This window comes from Neovison vison, chromosome 11 (genome assembly GCF_020171115.1).
Source record: "Neovison vison isolate M4711 chromosome 11, ASM_NN_V1, whole genome shotgun sequence".
In the NCBI taxonomy this organism is placed as follows: Eukaryota; Metazoa; Chordata; class Mammalia; order Carnivora; family Mustelidae; genus Neogale; species Neogale vison.
Window position 1 is genome coordinate 74,641,225 of NC_058101.1, and position 16,218 is coordinate 74,657,442.

At 32.2% G+C, this 16,218-nt stretch overlaps 1 pseudogene; it reads left to right on the forward strand.

Annotated features, from left to right (window-relative positions):
- Nucleotides 1-13,818: 13,818 nt before the first annotated feature.
- LOC122890632 lies at nt 13,819-13,937 on the forward strand (annotated as a pseudogene).
- Nucleotides 13,938-16,218: the final 2,281 nt, after the last annotated feature.

Genomic DNA, 16,218 nt, shown 5'->3' on the forward strand with positions numbered 1-16,218 from the left:
GCATTGTTGTTGCTTCACTCCACAAATTTTTAGTTGTATTTCATTTTCATTTAGATCAAAATATTTTAAAACTTTCTTGAAACTTCTTTTTGACTCATGTTTTTCAGAAGTATTTTGTTTTATTTCCAAGTACTTGGGGATTTTCCACCTATTTCTCTGTTACTGATTTCCAGTTTGATTCTATTGTGATATAAGAATAAACAATGTATCATTTATATTCTTTTGAATTTGTTAAAGTGTGTTTTATGTCTTATGAGTTCTTCTTTTATGTCCTTTTTAAGTTTTAGTGTATAGGTTACTAGGCATCATAAAATTTACTAAGAGATTTTTTTTTCCTAGTCTGTGGAAGATTAGTTTTTTTTTTTTTGTTGTTGTTGTTTTAGTTTTTGTTTTTTTTTTGTCTCTGTAAATGATTGGGGAAAATTACTGACAAAATATCCGGGCCTTTGTTTTCTTTGTGATGGTGATTTATAAAAAGATATTTAACATCATTAGTGTTCATATTTTTCTTTATTTTCTTCTGCCAACTTTGCTTAGTTGTAAGATATTTTTAGGTATTTGTTCTTTTTTATTTTATGAAATGTGTTCATTTTAACTTTTTGTTTTCTTTTGGTGACTGTAAGATCTGTATTGATGTCTCCATTTTTATTTCTGGTAATAATTATTCTTTCTCTCTCCCTGTCTCACTCACTCTCTCTCTCTCTCTCTACCTAGCCTTTCTAAAGGTTCATCATGTTTTACTAATTTTTTACAGGATCAGCTTTTAATTTGTAGGTGTTCTTTTTTATTTAAAGATTTTATTTATTTATTTGAGAGAGAGAGATAGTAAGTGAGAGAGAGAGGGTATGAGCAGGGGACAGAGGGTGAAGGAGAAGCAGACTCTCTGATGAGCAAGGAGCAGAAGTGAGACTGGATACCACGACCCTGAGACAATGACCTGAGCCAAAGGCAGAAGCTTAACCAACTGATTCACCCAGTCCCCATTGTAAGTATTCTTTATTGTACATTTATTTTATTTTCATTTGTATATGTTCTCATTTTTACTATCTTCTTCCTTGTAGTTGTGCTTACTTTTTTCTTTTAGAGAATGTTTCATGTATCCCTTATGCCTTAATCATTTTTGCTTTTGTTCTATTTCTGTGCTTTAATTTTGATATTTTTACTGACCTGTTGTTCATTTGACTTTCAGTTGTTATTGCTGTGTCTAACATGTCAATAGTCTATTTATTAATTTCAAATATTGTTATTTTCACTTCTGTAATGTTTATTTAGCCTTTTTAGTATATTCAAATCTTTTATAATATTATTTTCTTCTATATTTTGTCCATTCTCTCCCTTATTATTTTAGACATATCACTTATATTATTTTGAAGTCCTTGTTTAAATATCTCTAATTCCTAAATCACCTCAAGTTCTACATCTATGACATGGTTTATCTTGAACATTACCTTAAATTTTGGCCATATTTTGTTGCCTTGTAATATGTCTAATGCTCTTTATTTTATATTGGACATTTTGAATAATTAACTATAGAACATGATGTTATCATCCCTCCTCAAAAAAGAAATTCTTTATTTTCTGTAACAGAAATTTGAGGCTGATCACCTCAGTTTTGCCAGAAATGAACATGGACCTGAGTCAAATTACCATTTAACAAGATTGCGTCTCATTCATTTTTAGGATGTGGTCTTCTAAGAATTTCATTTGAAACTTGTTAAGTCTTCTTTTCCTTAGCCCTGAAAGGCATGGACAATTCATTTCAACTCTTTATAACATTTTCAGCAAAGCTGTTTAGCTTTCTTTGCCTTGTAGATTCAAAATTTAGTACAGATTTTTAGAGGGAACAGCTGTGTTTTGAGACTGTTACCTTCCCTAATTCAGTCACTTCAACTCAGAGTGGGGTTCTAAAATCTCTACTCATTTCAATGTGACCCAACATAAGCATCTGCCAGAGGGACAGTCTGTTTTCTTAGGCTTTCATGGATCTATAATCATTATATAGCTACATGCCATCAGTATTACTACTTTCCTCCTCTCTAGAGCTTTCATCTCTTGCATATTTGACTTTCATGGACAGTAGTATGTTTTTTTACAGTTGACATTTTCAGAGAGATTTTAATATATAAAATAACTCATGTCTTATAGCAACATCTTCCTGTGGATCACAGGTGTACATCTTCTGTTTTATGTCCTTGATATTCACTTAGAACATATTTTGTGAAATGATCCATTGGCAATAGCATTGCAAGGTAAAAGTGATTTGATAAAACTCTATGAGAAAACTTATTGGTATTAATATATATCTGGAGCAAATATATAATTTCTTGTTTGGAAAAGCAAGCATTATAAAGATATCATTCTATTGAAATATTAATTTAAAATTTAATTTGCATATAATTTAAAGATCATTAGAATTGTACCTTAAATTCCTAGTTCTAAACTTATACACATTGTAGTTACCATAGATTTATTCTAACAGCCTGATAATCCTACTATTGAATAATGTGTGATCTACAAAACTGACCACTAAGTTATGTCACTGAATGACTGAGTAAAGTCATGTCTTAAGAAGTCCTGAGTAACTGGCACATTCCAGATGCATGGAACAAAAGGTGGGTATTATAGCAGCTTTTTAAATGAATACTCAACTTCTATATTTTGTTCTTTAGTAAATAAACAAGGATAACATTTAGAGAGCAAGTAGAAGGGTATATGTTATAGTAGTAAAGAAATTGTCAAGTATTTGGAAAAAATAAAGTAGATAAAGAATAGCTCAAGTTACATGGATATATGTGGAGGGGATAGCTTATTGTGAGTATTTCTTCAAACTTCTTGGGGAAATATCAATCAAAATCATGAGCTGAGTGTGATGATATGTTAATTGGTAGTGGAGAGAGAAGAAATTATGAATTACTCATCTATAAGAGTTCAGTAGTGAGTGGACTGCAAACATATAGGATGAATGCTGGACAAAAATGAAGATCTCAAGATCAATTATCATGAGTTTAAAGTGAACCTGCCAAAAGTGTTTTTTTGTTCAACTATGTTCAACTGCATGGGTGCAGACTAGAAATGCATGGAATACTGGATATAAGGTTTTATTTTATCTATACAAGTATAATAAATTAAAATATAATGAAGCAAAGACAGACAAGGAAGTTGAGGATATATCTATGTATATAATGGCCAAAATCAACAAGTCAGGAAATGACAGATGCTGGAGAGGATGCGGAGAAAGGGGAACCCTCCTACACTGTTGGTGGGAATGCAAGCTGGTGCAACCACTCTGGAAAACAGCATGGAGATTCCTCAAAATGTTGAAAATAGAACTGCCCTATGACCCAGCAATTGCACTACTGGGAATTTACCCTAAAGATACAAACGTAGTGATCCAAAGGGGCACGTGCACCCGAATGTTTATAGCAGCAATGTCCACAATAGCCAAACTATGGAAAGAACCTAGATGTCCATCAACAGATGAATGGATAAAGAAGAAGTGGTATATATACACAATGGAATACTATGCAGCCATCAAAAGAAACGAAATCTTGCCATTTGCGACAACATGGATGGAACTAGAGCGTATCATGCTTAGCGAAATAAGTCAAGCGGAGAAAGACAACTATCATATGATCTCCCTGATATGAGAGAGTGGTGATGCAACATGGGGGCTTAAGTGGGTAGGAGGAGAATCCATGAAACAAGAAGGGATAGGGAGGGAGACAAACCATAAGTGACTCTTAATCTCACGAAACAAACTGTGGGTTGCTGGGGGGAGGGGGGTTGGGAGAAGGGAGGAAGGTTATGGACATTGGGGAGGGTATGTGCTTTTGGGTAAATTTGAAGGGGAGATGAACCATGAGAGACTATGGACTCTGAAAAATAGTCTGAGGGGTTTGAAGTGGCGGGGGGGTGGGAGGTTGGGGTACCAGGTGGTGGGTATTATAGAGGGCACAGCTTGCATGGAGCACTGGGTGTGGTGAAAAAAAAATGAATACTGTTTTTCTGAAAATAAATAAATTGGAAAAAAAAATAATTACTAAGTAAAATGTAAACTTGTTAAGGAATGAAATGAGACTATGTTGTCAGTGAAAGATAAAGGTTCAATAATCAATAGTAAGTCCAAATGTGAATCAAAAGCTTGTTGGAGTAAGATACTATAGGGAAGAAGATAGTTAGAGTTATATCACTGATGTCAAGATTATGGAGGAATTTAATTGGCCATTGATCAAATAACTATATTATTTATCATATAATCTGGTACATCTTTAGTCACTGAATATATTCAGAGTATATTCACCAAAGATACTGATCTAAGGTAGATGGCCGACCGTTGGAGTAAATGGGTGAATTGGGCAGTAAGAGGGCAAGAGGGAAAATATTTATGAAGGAAAGATTTAGCATGGCGTAACCCACCAGTGATTAACATAGAATTATCTTGGAGATAGGGAATGAGCCCCCACTCCCCTGCCAAAAAAAATATCCAAAGAGGGTGGGAGAAAGTTTGGATTATTGGATGACTGTAACAAAGGCAAAAAGTGAATCGTGCAAAATTAAGAGCAGGAGGTGTCAGGGTTTTTTTTTTTTCTTTGGTTGGTATTTTAACATCTATGTACTCAGCCACTTGTATTCTCCACTATACTTTAATTCAATGAATAAAATATTCCAATATCCATTGTTATAGCAATGACAAATGCCAAATATTGTAAGTGCTTAATTAATATTTGCTGAATAAATGAATCAATTAAATGAAACATTTTATATGAATGTGTATTTTCCATGTGATGCCATCAATATGTTTGGATCAAACTGTAATGATGAAAATTATTTCCAAAGAGAGGCCATTATTATTATTATATGATGTGGATTCTTTTTTTTTTTTTAAGTAGGGTCCATAGGGTCCATAGGGAACCCAATGCAGGGCTTGAATAAATGACCCTGAAATCAGGACCTGAGGTGAGATCAAGAGTCAGACTCTCAACAAACTGCAATCTATAACCCCATTATGGATTCATTTTATTTTATTTTTTTTAAGATTTATTTTTTTGACAGACAGAGATCACAAGTAGGCAGAGAGTCAGGCGGGAATTGGGGGAGCCAGATGCAGGGCTCAATCCCAGGGCCCTGAGATCATGACCTGAGCCAGAGGCAGAGGCTTTAACCCACTGAGCCACCCAGGCATCCCTATGGATTCATGTTAAACCACAGACACATCTATTTATTTTTATCTCATAACTCTGGTACAAAAACATAGATTGTAACCACCTAATTAAAGAGGATCAACTTCAGGCATTACAATTGTTTTAAATGGAATTGCATTCATCTTGATGGAGTTAAGGGAAAGTATGGACAAAATGCAAACTATTAAGAGGTTCTTGCTACAGATTTTTGGTACAATACTGATGTCTAATAATTTTCAGATTTAGCAGTAGGCAACATCACTGTACAATTAACAGTGGTAAGCATTAGGCTTACCACATTAGTAATGGAAAGTGGCCTTCTCTTTCTTGGACTAGATAACCAGTCATAAAACAAATAAGAATGTTTTCTTAATACTGCCAAGATTGCCTCTTCACTGGTTACATTTACTGAAAGAATTAAAATGATGTGTTGCTTGTAGTATTTTCTCTTGTTAAAGATTATGGCATTGGAACATGTGGGTGTCTGACATTGTACTTAGGTCAACAGTTACTGTCTTCTTTGAGAACACAAATCCATCCCAAAAGGAAACAATTACTTTTCTTTGTATAGGTCAGGGATTACTACATTCATCAAACCAATATAAAAAAATAAAAAGGTTCTTACATCAAACTTCATATTTAACTGTTTCAAACTATATTCCTTAGAAAGTAAAGTCTCTCCTTGGATGAGGCTGGGTTGCTTCAGAAGTGAAGGGGAAATTCATGAATGTCCCCTTGTACCTTTCAGCCTTCATTTAACAAGAGAAACTTCTTAAGTCTGTTTAATGTGGAAGCTTTACATATTTCTGTTAAAATATTATATTGTTTGATGTCCTTTAGCAGCATTTGTTTTCATTTCCCTTACTCCTAGTGCTGAATGTTTAGTGATAGATAAGAGTGTCAAACTCTTGGATTTATCATAAATAAAGAACCAGTTCAGGCTGTTTATTTATTCTGATGTTGTTGGTTTATTGCCTATGAATTCTAAGAACTTGGTATATTTGATTTAAAATAGATGTAATTCATAAGATAAATGATATTTTTTCATAAACGTGAAGTTATATTGTTCAAGTTGAAGCAGATTTACTCTGACTCTGAAGAGATTAGAATTACACTTAGCAAGTAGAAGTTTCAGGAGCCTGATTTTAGCTCTATATAACAAATACCGTGTGTGTGTTTTGATATGATACTGAATAAAAAAGAAATGGGATGCTTTCTTTAATAGAGAGCTGTATGTTACTACATCTATTCTGCAAAGATGTATGGGAACACTAATAAATTCATGGTCAGAGCAGAGAATTTCAAAGCTTTCTTCTGAGTCTAACACTGTGTGAACTGTCTTCATTTAAATTAGACTAATTACCTTTAAAGGAGCTTAAGACATTTAATTTGATTTTGCAGATTATATGAATAATGCTCATCTAATTTTCTGATAAAAAATCTAAACCCTTCTATCAGCTACCAAGGTTGTTAATTTTATTGCATATGCTTTAATTCATTTGCCCACATTTTATTGCTGAAAGGGGAGTAGATTTTTTTAAAAAATAACATTTTTCTTTTTTTTTATTATTTTTTTAAAAGATTTTATTTATTTATTTGACAGAGAGAGATTACAAGTAGGCAGAGAGGCAGGTAGAGAGAGAAGGAGGAGGAAGCAGGCTCCCTGCTGAGCAGAGAGCTGATGCGGGACTCGATCCCAGGACCCCGAGATCATGACCTGAGCCAAAGGCAGCGGCTTAACCCACTGAGCCACCCAGGCGCCCAAAAAATAACATTTTTCAATAGGCATTAACATTTGCTTACCTTAAAGGACTAACCCCCTATTTGTATGCAAATGAAACATTAGTTTTAAAATTTGTATTTTCTTTCACATGTTTAATTTATTTTTTTATTTTTTAATATTTTAAATATTTTATTTATTTATTTGACAGAGAGAGAGAGATCACAAGTAGGCAGAGGCAGGCAGAGAAAGAGGGGGAAACAGGCTTCCTGCTGAACAGAGAGTCTGATGCAGGGTTCCATCCCAGGACCCTGAGATCATGACCTGGGCTCAAGGCAGATGCTTAACCATCTGAGCCACACAGACACCCCCATATGTTCAATTTAAATTAAAAATATCTTTTAAAAATTGGTTCAATTACAAAAATAGTTCTTAAGAAACAGTAAAATAAGTCCAGAATAAGGAGAGCCCTTTTGCTCCTGTTGTCCTACTTCCTTGCTATTTAAGTGACTTTCACGTAAGGGGGTTTAACTTCTTGCATGCCCACTGGATGCTATGATTCCATAAATCAAAGAACTATTACTGTTTCCAAAATGGCAATGTGTAGACTTCATCATATTGTTGAAGTTGACACACCTCACAATAGTCAGGCATTCTGTGAATCAGTGCTACCAAATCCCTATTCTTTAAATCATTGTTTAAGTAATCAACATTTTTTTCCCCTAAGTTCTAAGGCTTGACAGAAATCCTAGGTATAAAATCATTTACTTCCAAGAAGATCCTTAATCAATCAAGGGATTTGATGACATGAACACAGTCCATTAATATCCTGTAAACCAATAAGAAAGTTGAGATCTTACCAGTGCTGTATTTTTTTTTGCAAATCTTTATGGTTGTGTATCTTACAGAGGATAAAAACACTAAAATATATTGTTCGGGATTAAAATCACTCATTTTAATAATCAGGATTGTTTCTTTTTAAAAGCATATTATTTGAATTTTCAGCCTCCAGTACACCAAAGGATAGTACAGATGCCTAAATATTCAAAAAGGTAAGTTTTCAAGTGTTAGAAAGGTAGGCAGTATTTGGAGATTATCAGATTCAGCAGACTGCCAGACTAAGAAAGAAATATTTAAATGCTTCACAAAAGCAAAAATAGTAAATCGATTAGAGAAGTTACATTTTAGAATGGTAGCAATACAATTTATTTTGTCAGTGGATGTTAAAGAATATCTTCTCTAAATGCACACATTGTTTTATTCATATGAAATTAATATAAATTTGACTTAAAATGTATTATAATTTGTTTTAGGCTAGACATTTTTATAGTGGAATGGTTAAAATATCATAATTCCCTTAGTCATTATCAAGTTTTTTTTTACTACATCTGAGTGCTTCTATAGGCATTTTCATATTAATTTATATATACTGTATTTGTTAATTCATGTATTAATAATTTTAAAATCACATTTAAATAAATTTGTTTATGTATTTATTTAACATTTACTTAATAGATTTATTTAATAATCCAGGATAATCAAGCATGAGCTCAGACTATAAGATACATGTATTGAAGTTCTGGCTAAAGGAAGAAAAGTTATTAACAATAAACCAGGAAAACCATAAAATAATTTTAGCCTTTTTTTAGTTAGATCGAATGATTTATTTTATCTCTACAGTAAATACTATAGAAAGTTTATATATTTGAACAAAGTTAGCTTATCCAAATTTCTGACTTAGTGTGAGGTTGACAGTAAATTAGACCTCTCTCTACTTTTATTTCAGACTTTCCTTCTTTAGAATGGATATTTCAGGTATATGAAAATAACCAAAATAGATAATATAAAAGTGACATGAAAATTCTGAAAAAAGGTATTTTTATTTAATTGAATTAATAGTTCTAGGTACCTACAAACATTTTCCTACTATTTTTATTTCCATCATTGGTCCCACTTGTGTCAAAAAACATTTTAATCATCCATTTAAAGCCAGTCATTTTACTTAGATTGATAAATAAATACTCTGGCCCCCTTAAAATGGAAGTAATGCAAAGTTAAGTGGCAAAAAGTATGGAGTGTTAAGGAGGAAAAAAAAAAAAAAAAAAAGAGTTGGGGATAGTAACTCTATCCTGTTAGTGATTATTTTATACTTCAGGGATAAACATTTCCAGGGTTAAATAAACATGGTTTATTGCTCTGAATAAAAATACAGATCTTTACAGCACAAAAAGAAATTAGTCAAAATCTCCATCTGAATTTTAATTGAGCATGATCCTGCCCAACTAGGTTCACTGAATATTGAAAAAGTCCCAGATATTCTAGATAATGAGTATAGTCAAACAGCTTATTAATTTTTTCAAGTTTTTATCTAAATTCCAGTTAGGTTTATTATTTTTTTATAGTCAAGATATGGAACCTAGCAACAATTAAACACGAGGTATATGGTTCTCCTTGATTTCAAGGAAGTATTTTACTTAATTTTACTACAGGAAACTAGATTTTAATAAGCATTCTTCAAAATAGAAAAAGTCCCAATTTATTTTTTAACTCAGCATTTTACATCTATAAAGCCCTTTGCATTCATTGTAACAGTTCATCAGTGTAAGATTCTATTGGATTATATTGTTGCTGTTGTTGTTACTTTTATGTTCCAGATAAGACTAAAGGAAACACAACAGAGATAAATTGTCTTAGTTCAAAGTCCTCTAATGTATTGATGTAAAAATCTAGGTAGTAAAATATAATTAAAGCTATAGTACAACTTTATATCTATGTAGTAACAGTTATATATCATAGTTGAGATTATGGTCATAGAGAATATGGGGAAATAGGCATTACCATTTTGGCAACCTGGCATTATTTATTAAATTGAACATGGATATATTATTTCATGCAACAATTTATCCAGTAGGAATATTTTTTCACATATTTACTATCAACTGTAACTAAATATGCTCATTAATTAAGGTTCTTGAGAATATTATTTGTAACACACACAAAATGAAAATAACAAATGTTTAATAGAAAGCTAATTAAATTCTTGATAACCAATCCATACTTCAAATGATTCTACTCTAAAGTAATAGTAATTAATAAATAACTACTATTGTAATATAAAGTCTTTAGGATATATATGTTTTTCAAAATTTATTTACTTATTTTAGAGAAAGAGAGCATGAGCAGGGGGTTAGGATGGGGCAGACTCCCAGTTGAGTATGGAGCCCACCTACGGCTCTGTCTCAAGACCCTGGGATTATGACCAGAGCTGAAATCAAGAGTTGGATACTTAATCAACTGAGCCACACAGGAGACCCTTTAGGATATATTATTAAATAAATTCAAAAGCATTATACCAAAAATGTGGATAGTACATTCCCACCTTGTAAAAATGAAACCTATAATTTATAGGCAAATGTTATGTACTAATACATATGACATTTTTGATGCTATTTATCTTTTGAGAATGGAATTATGGGTCTAGGTTGGGAAGATGGTCCAGATTTTTACATACATTTTTAACATTTAGTTTTTAATAGGTGCAGGTTTTTATTTCATGATAAAAAAGGAGAAAATAGTAATAATTTTAATAAAAGTGATTTAGTGTTATCATATGTTAAATATTGTACTAGCCCTTTATATTCAATGTAATTTAATCCTCAAAACATTCTGAGGAAGATAACATTATTACCCTGGTTGTAAAGAGGAGGTGAAATAGAAGGGCAAAGAAGTTAAATAACTAAACCCTATTAACTAGCCAGAAATGCTACGTGGAGAAGGCCAGGTATATATCATTCCCAAGTTTGTGCTTTTAAATTCATGTGAATTTCACTAATCAAAATAATATTTAATGCGGAAGAATAAATCTAGTTCATATAACAAATTCCTGACCTACTTTTCATATGACATTACTTTCCTTATGCTTAAACAGAGAAGGAACAAATGATTTTGTATAAATTAGAGCTAAATTAGCATCCAGGGAAATTCTTTTTTTTTTTTTTTTTTTTTTGTCTATAAGTGTAATCTGAATATTTAGTTCTTTTAAGAGAGATGTAAAAGGACCATTTTTGGCTTACAAATATAAGGTTCTCTTATTTCTAGCATGACCTGTGAAATGTCTTCATTTGTATCCTTACGTCTTTCCAATCCTAGTGCAAAGAGCTCAATACATGTTGATCCTAAAACAAGTAATCATTTTAAATATAAATTATTTTTATTTCCTCTATAAAAGACAAACATTTTGACATATTCATCTGTTCTTTAAAGCTTATCTTAGTAGTGGAAGCATCTGTGAGAAAACCAAACAGCTGTGAATCCAAATATAGAAACAGATTCAGTCTTTGCAACATAAAGGTTGGAAATGTGCTGCTGCTCAACACCGGAAACTATAAATGACAGTGCTATATGTTAGAGAAATAGCAATTTTAGAAATTCAACTTAATGCTAATTTATCTCACAGGGAGATGTTTATTATTCATAGTTGCATATTTTGCACTGTATTTTTCTAGTGTGAATATGTCCACATGTGACTTATACTTCAAAAGAAAAACTGATGAAAGATATATTTAGTTTTTATTTCTTTCTTTTTAATAGATATGATCTCGTAGAGCACAAAAATTCTACTTTTTAAATAGTAAGAGAAGAGCAAAGTTTAAGGAAATTTCAGCTGAAACAATCCAATTAATGTGAACTTAAAGGAAAACAAATTTCCTGAGGAAAAATATTTTGTTTTTTTTTTCCTGAAAATAGGGTTGTACCCATTTATCACTTTCTTTTATAGTCAACATAATCCCATTTGAATTAAATTCAGAGTTAAGATTATATGAAAAGAATTTGCTTACAAAAATCCAATTATATTTATTGTGCTATATTTGCTAAAATAGAAAAATTTATCTGTATATTTCAACAATGGAAATTGAAATAAAACTGTGTTAATCAATTTAAGAAAGTCATTAATCAAACACCTTGTTTTGCCAATTATTCAGATTTTTTGACATTTCTCTATAGAAGTGATAATGAACATCTGGTTTTATATTGTTAATGAGTGTGAAATGATACTGAATTTCTTTTTCCCAGGACTTCTATGTCATTTTCCTATCCCCATTAGAGAATAAACACATAAAAGTACAGCTATTTGTAATGCAGACATTAATGTGAGATAGTCACAGTACAACTTCTTAGTGTTGTCAGTACTGGTGTATTTTTCAGATGTGTAATAATTCTTACAGATTTAATACATGTGACCACCAAAAAAGTTGCTAAAATGAAATCAAGGGACTTAGAACAGTAGAGTACCAATATATTACACATTTTTAGTATAGAAATTGTGCTACCAGAGAGGATCCTGTAATAAGGTTATGAAAAAAATTGGAATTTTAATTAAAAATATTTGATTATGCCTTTTCATGGAAAAGGAATGCTATTACAAACATATCTATTGGGTAATAAGTTTATTAAGGAGAGTAAAGAAAAGAATGTAGAATAAATAAATTAAAATTCATTGAACATCACGTGCTTTATATGCCTGAACACATGACATTTGTTTCTATTTTATAGCTTAAAAATAAGGAAATTTAGGTAATATGAAATTAAGTTTCTTGCCCATGAACACGTAAGTCATAAATGGATTTTACCCAACTCTATTCAATTTCAAAGCCCTTTTTTTTTTCTCATTTCTATTGAGAGCTCATATTAAGATAGCATGGATTCCAAGAAGAGACACAAACACAAAACAAACACGAAAAAAGGTTTACAAACAGTCCAAGGTGTGTCACTATTTAAAATATAATAAAATTATTGTTGTACATTGGAGAATGGTTCGGTAAATGCTGTGGTAAATTTAGTCAGCCCAGTATTTTCTTAAAATATGATCGAGACCCATATGTAGAAGGTCCACCGGGGGGGTTTTCTTAGAATCGTATTCTGTGTCCTACACTAGATCTATTAATTAAAATCTTTGATACTGAAATGTGGTCATTTAGAGATGATAAAAGTAATTCTCTAATTCACTGTTTAAATGCAAACACACACAAATAAACAAGAACTCGTTGTCCATCAATACTAATGAATTATTGCAAATTATTAACTTTGTAATTCTGAATAAAACCTTAACAGTCTATGAAATTTTTTTTTTAAAGATTTTATTTATTTGACAGAGAGAGATCACAAGTAGGCAGAGAGGCAAGCAGAGAGAGAGAGAGAGGAGGAAGCAGGCTCCCTGCCGAGCAGAGAGCCCAATGTGGGACTCGATCCCAGGACCCTGAGATCATGACCTGAGCTGAAGGCAGAGGCTTAACCCACTGAGCCACCCAGGTGCGCCTATGAAATGTTTTTTGAATGAAATAAATAATGGCACTGAATTTATAGTAAGCTACTTAAGTAAAAATGTACATGCAAGCTTGATTATAAAAATTTTATATTTTATGTGTGAATGTATGAAGCATGATTCATAAACATAATAAGTATATGTTATATTCTTATATTGTAGTAGTTATTCTGGTTGAGGTGATCTTTCTCTGGCCCTTGATAAAAGCTTAATAGACAATCTCATGGTCACTTAAAAATCTCAAAACAGTCTCAATCAGAAATCCAGTCCAAGATATTAAGCAACACTTCAATCGACAAGTGAAACCAAGTCTACAAAATAAAGCCAAAGTTGAAAAGAACCCCATAACTAGGAAAGAAGAATGTGGTGGGCTTTTTCTTTTTTTACTCTGATGTGATGCATATAGATCTACATGAAGTCAGTGCCTTTGGAGCTTTCTTCTGGGAATGGAGAAACAGAAGAAGTAACAGGGATTTTCTTGTTTGTGGATGGATTTCTGCTCTTTGGGTCTGGCAATATTTAAAGTTGATTTCTCTAGTAAAAAGGTAAAGACATGGAGTGGGAAGGCCTTAAGTGGAAGGGAGAGTTGAAATATGAGCTTTGCGCAGTGGCAGTATCGTAGCCAATGAGGTTGATCCGAGGCACGATTATTGCTAATTGAAATATGAGCTTTCATCTTGGCCTGGAAAGAATCATGTTGGTCAAAGCTTAGCTTCTACTGCATAGGAAATAAGTTCATGCCTGCTTGCCTTGTAAGAAGCAACACCTGCCTCTGTGACCAGCCAAACTGGTTGGCCAGGGACTGAAACATTTCCCAGGACTTGGAATTTTTTGTGCTCAAACCAGAAGAGTCCCAGACAAGGTGGGACAAGTTAGCCACCCTGCTTTTAAGTCTAGAGCATTTAATTATTTTAAGAATTAAATCTCTTGTTTGGAAATCTAAAAATAAATAAGTAAAGGCATGAGAAAAACAATTATTTTACATGCTTTCAATCAAGCTCTCTAAGTAATGTCAAAGAAGCAGCCTTTAATAAGTTTTGGAATTATATAAGGAGGAGAGAAAGGGGAATGAGGTGTTTAAAACAACAACAACAACAACAACAAAAAACAGACTCATTCAGGCATCAGTGCCCTCAAACAAAACAAAACAAAACAAAACAAAAACCCCAAAAGTACTAATTTGTTTTTCAAATATTGAATCTTTAAAAATTTTGAAGTTGGAAAATAGCCAAGTAATAGAAAATCAATTTACTTTTATTATTATTTATTTATTCACTCAGTCACTTATTTATTTGTTTATTTGTAATTCAGCATATGGAAAACTATCTTACACATGCTTTGGTATATAATGTCTATAGTACTGTTACATAAGAGAGAAATGATAGGGGCACCTGAGTGGCTCAGTCGGTAATCGTCTGCCTTCGGCTCAGGTCATGATCCCAGGGTCCTGTGATGGAGCCCCAGGTCAGGTACCCTGCTCACCAAGGAGTCTGTTTCTCCCTCTCCCTCTACCTGTCCCCCCTCTCATGCTCTCTCTCTCTCAAATAAATAAATAAAATCTTAAAAATAAAGAGAATGATAGTCCTATTTTTACAACATGATATACGTGTGTAATTACATGGGCATTTAATGAGAATATTCAGAAAGAAAGGGGAAAAAGAAAAAAAGAAGGGATAATTATTAAATAATCCTCTAGTGATATTATTTAATACCATAATACTTTTTAACTGTTAAAAAACATCTTTTTCTCATGGTCAATTTCAAATAATAATTTTTAATTGAATTTAATTTTAATTTAATTTTAATTGAAATTGTTCTAATAGATTTCATACAACTGAAATAAGGCCCATATTATTCATATATTGTTTTATTCTCCTTCCTTAGAATTGTATTTATTGAAGACATTTACCAAAAAAATACCACAATAGTCTTGTCTTTTATGTTATTACTCTTAATTTTGCTCTCCCTTCACTGTTCCTTCATTTTCAGTTTTCCTTGCAAAATCATCTTTCTCTATATTTCTTTAATTTAAATTCTATCTATCTGTATTTGCAATATTGACATTCCTTAGAGCTTGTTTCTTGTCCCTCTCCTCTTCTTTCCATATACTCATTCCCTAGGAGATGTCAGTGTTTCATTGACACTTATTTCCATTTAATTGCTGACTACTTCCTAGAATAAATTCTTTGCCTAGATTGCCCATTAGATAGTAACACTTCTAATATCCACCTTTCTATATAACTTCACTATTGAATTGATTAAATAAAGTATAAAATGGAACTCTTTTTAGTTCTCCCTTTTTGAAATGTGTGTTCTATCCTTATTTAACCCTTAATAAATGAAATCTATTAATTAGTATTAATAAAGGACTCTATTCAATATAATCTCTGATTTCTTTTCTTCCTACCATTCCCTAGATCCATTCTGTATGAAGGCAAGTCGTGTTGATTCAATTTCAAAATATATCTCAAATGCAAATATTTCCCTAAATTTTTTCTGCCATTATTATATCCATGGTATTTTTATTTTTTTTTACCAGACCACTGCAACAGCACCCTAAATATCCTCATATGATCCCTTTTGTTTTTCTCCAATTTAATCTGTATCTAAAAATTAGAAGTCTCTTCCATATGCATAAACATTCAATTTTTTTTTCCATAGCACTTGAAATAAATTTCCAATAAATTTTCCCTGAACCTTAGGCCCTAAGTAATCCAACTCCTGTCTCTTCTGCCTTACCTAACAGCCCTTTCCCTTAAGTAAGCTATAGCCCTCCTGGTGGTCGATGAGCTTCTCAAACCACCAGGAAGTTTCTCAGATTGGGATTTGGTTACATATTATTTCCTTTTTGGCGAATGTTCCATGCTCCACTTTTAGTCTAGTTATCTATTACTGCGTAACAAAATACCCTAACACTTAGTGGCTTAAAACAATAATCATTTATTAAATGTCATAATTTTGTAGATCAGAAATGTAGGCAGTACTCAGCTGGACAG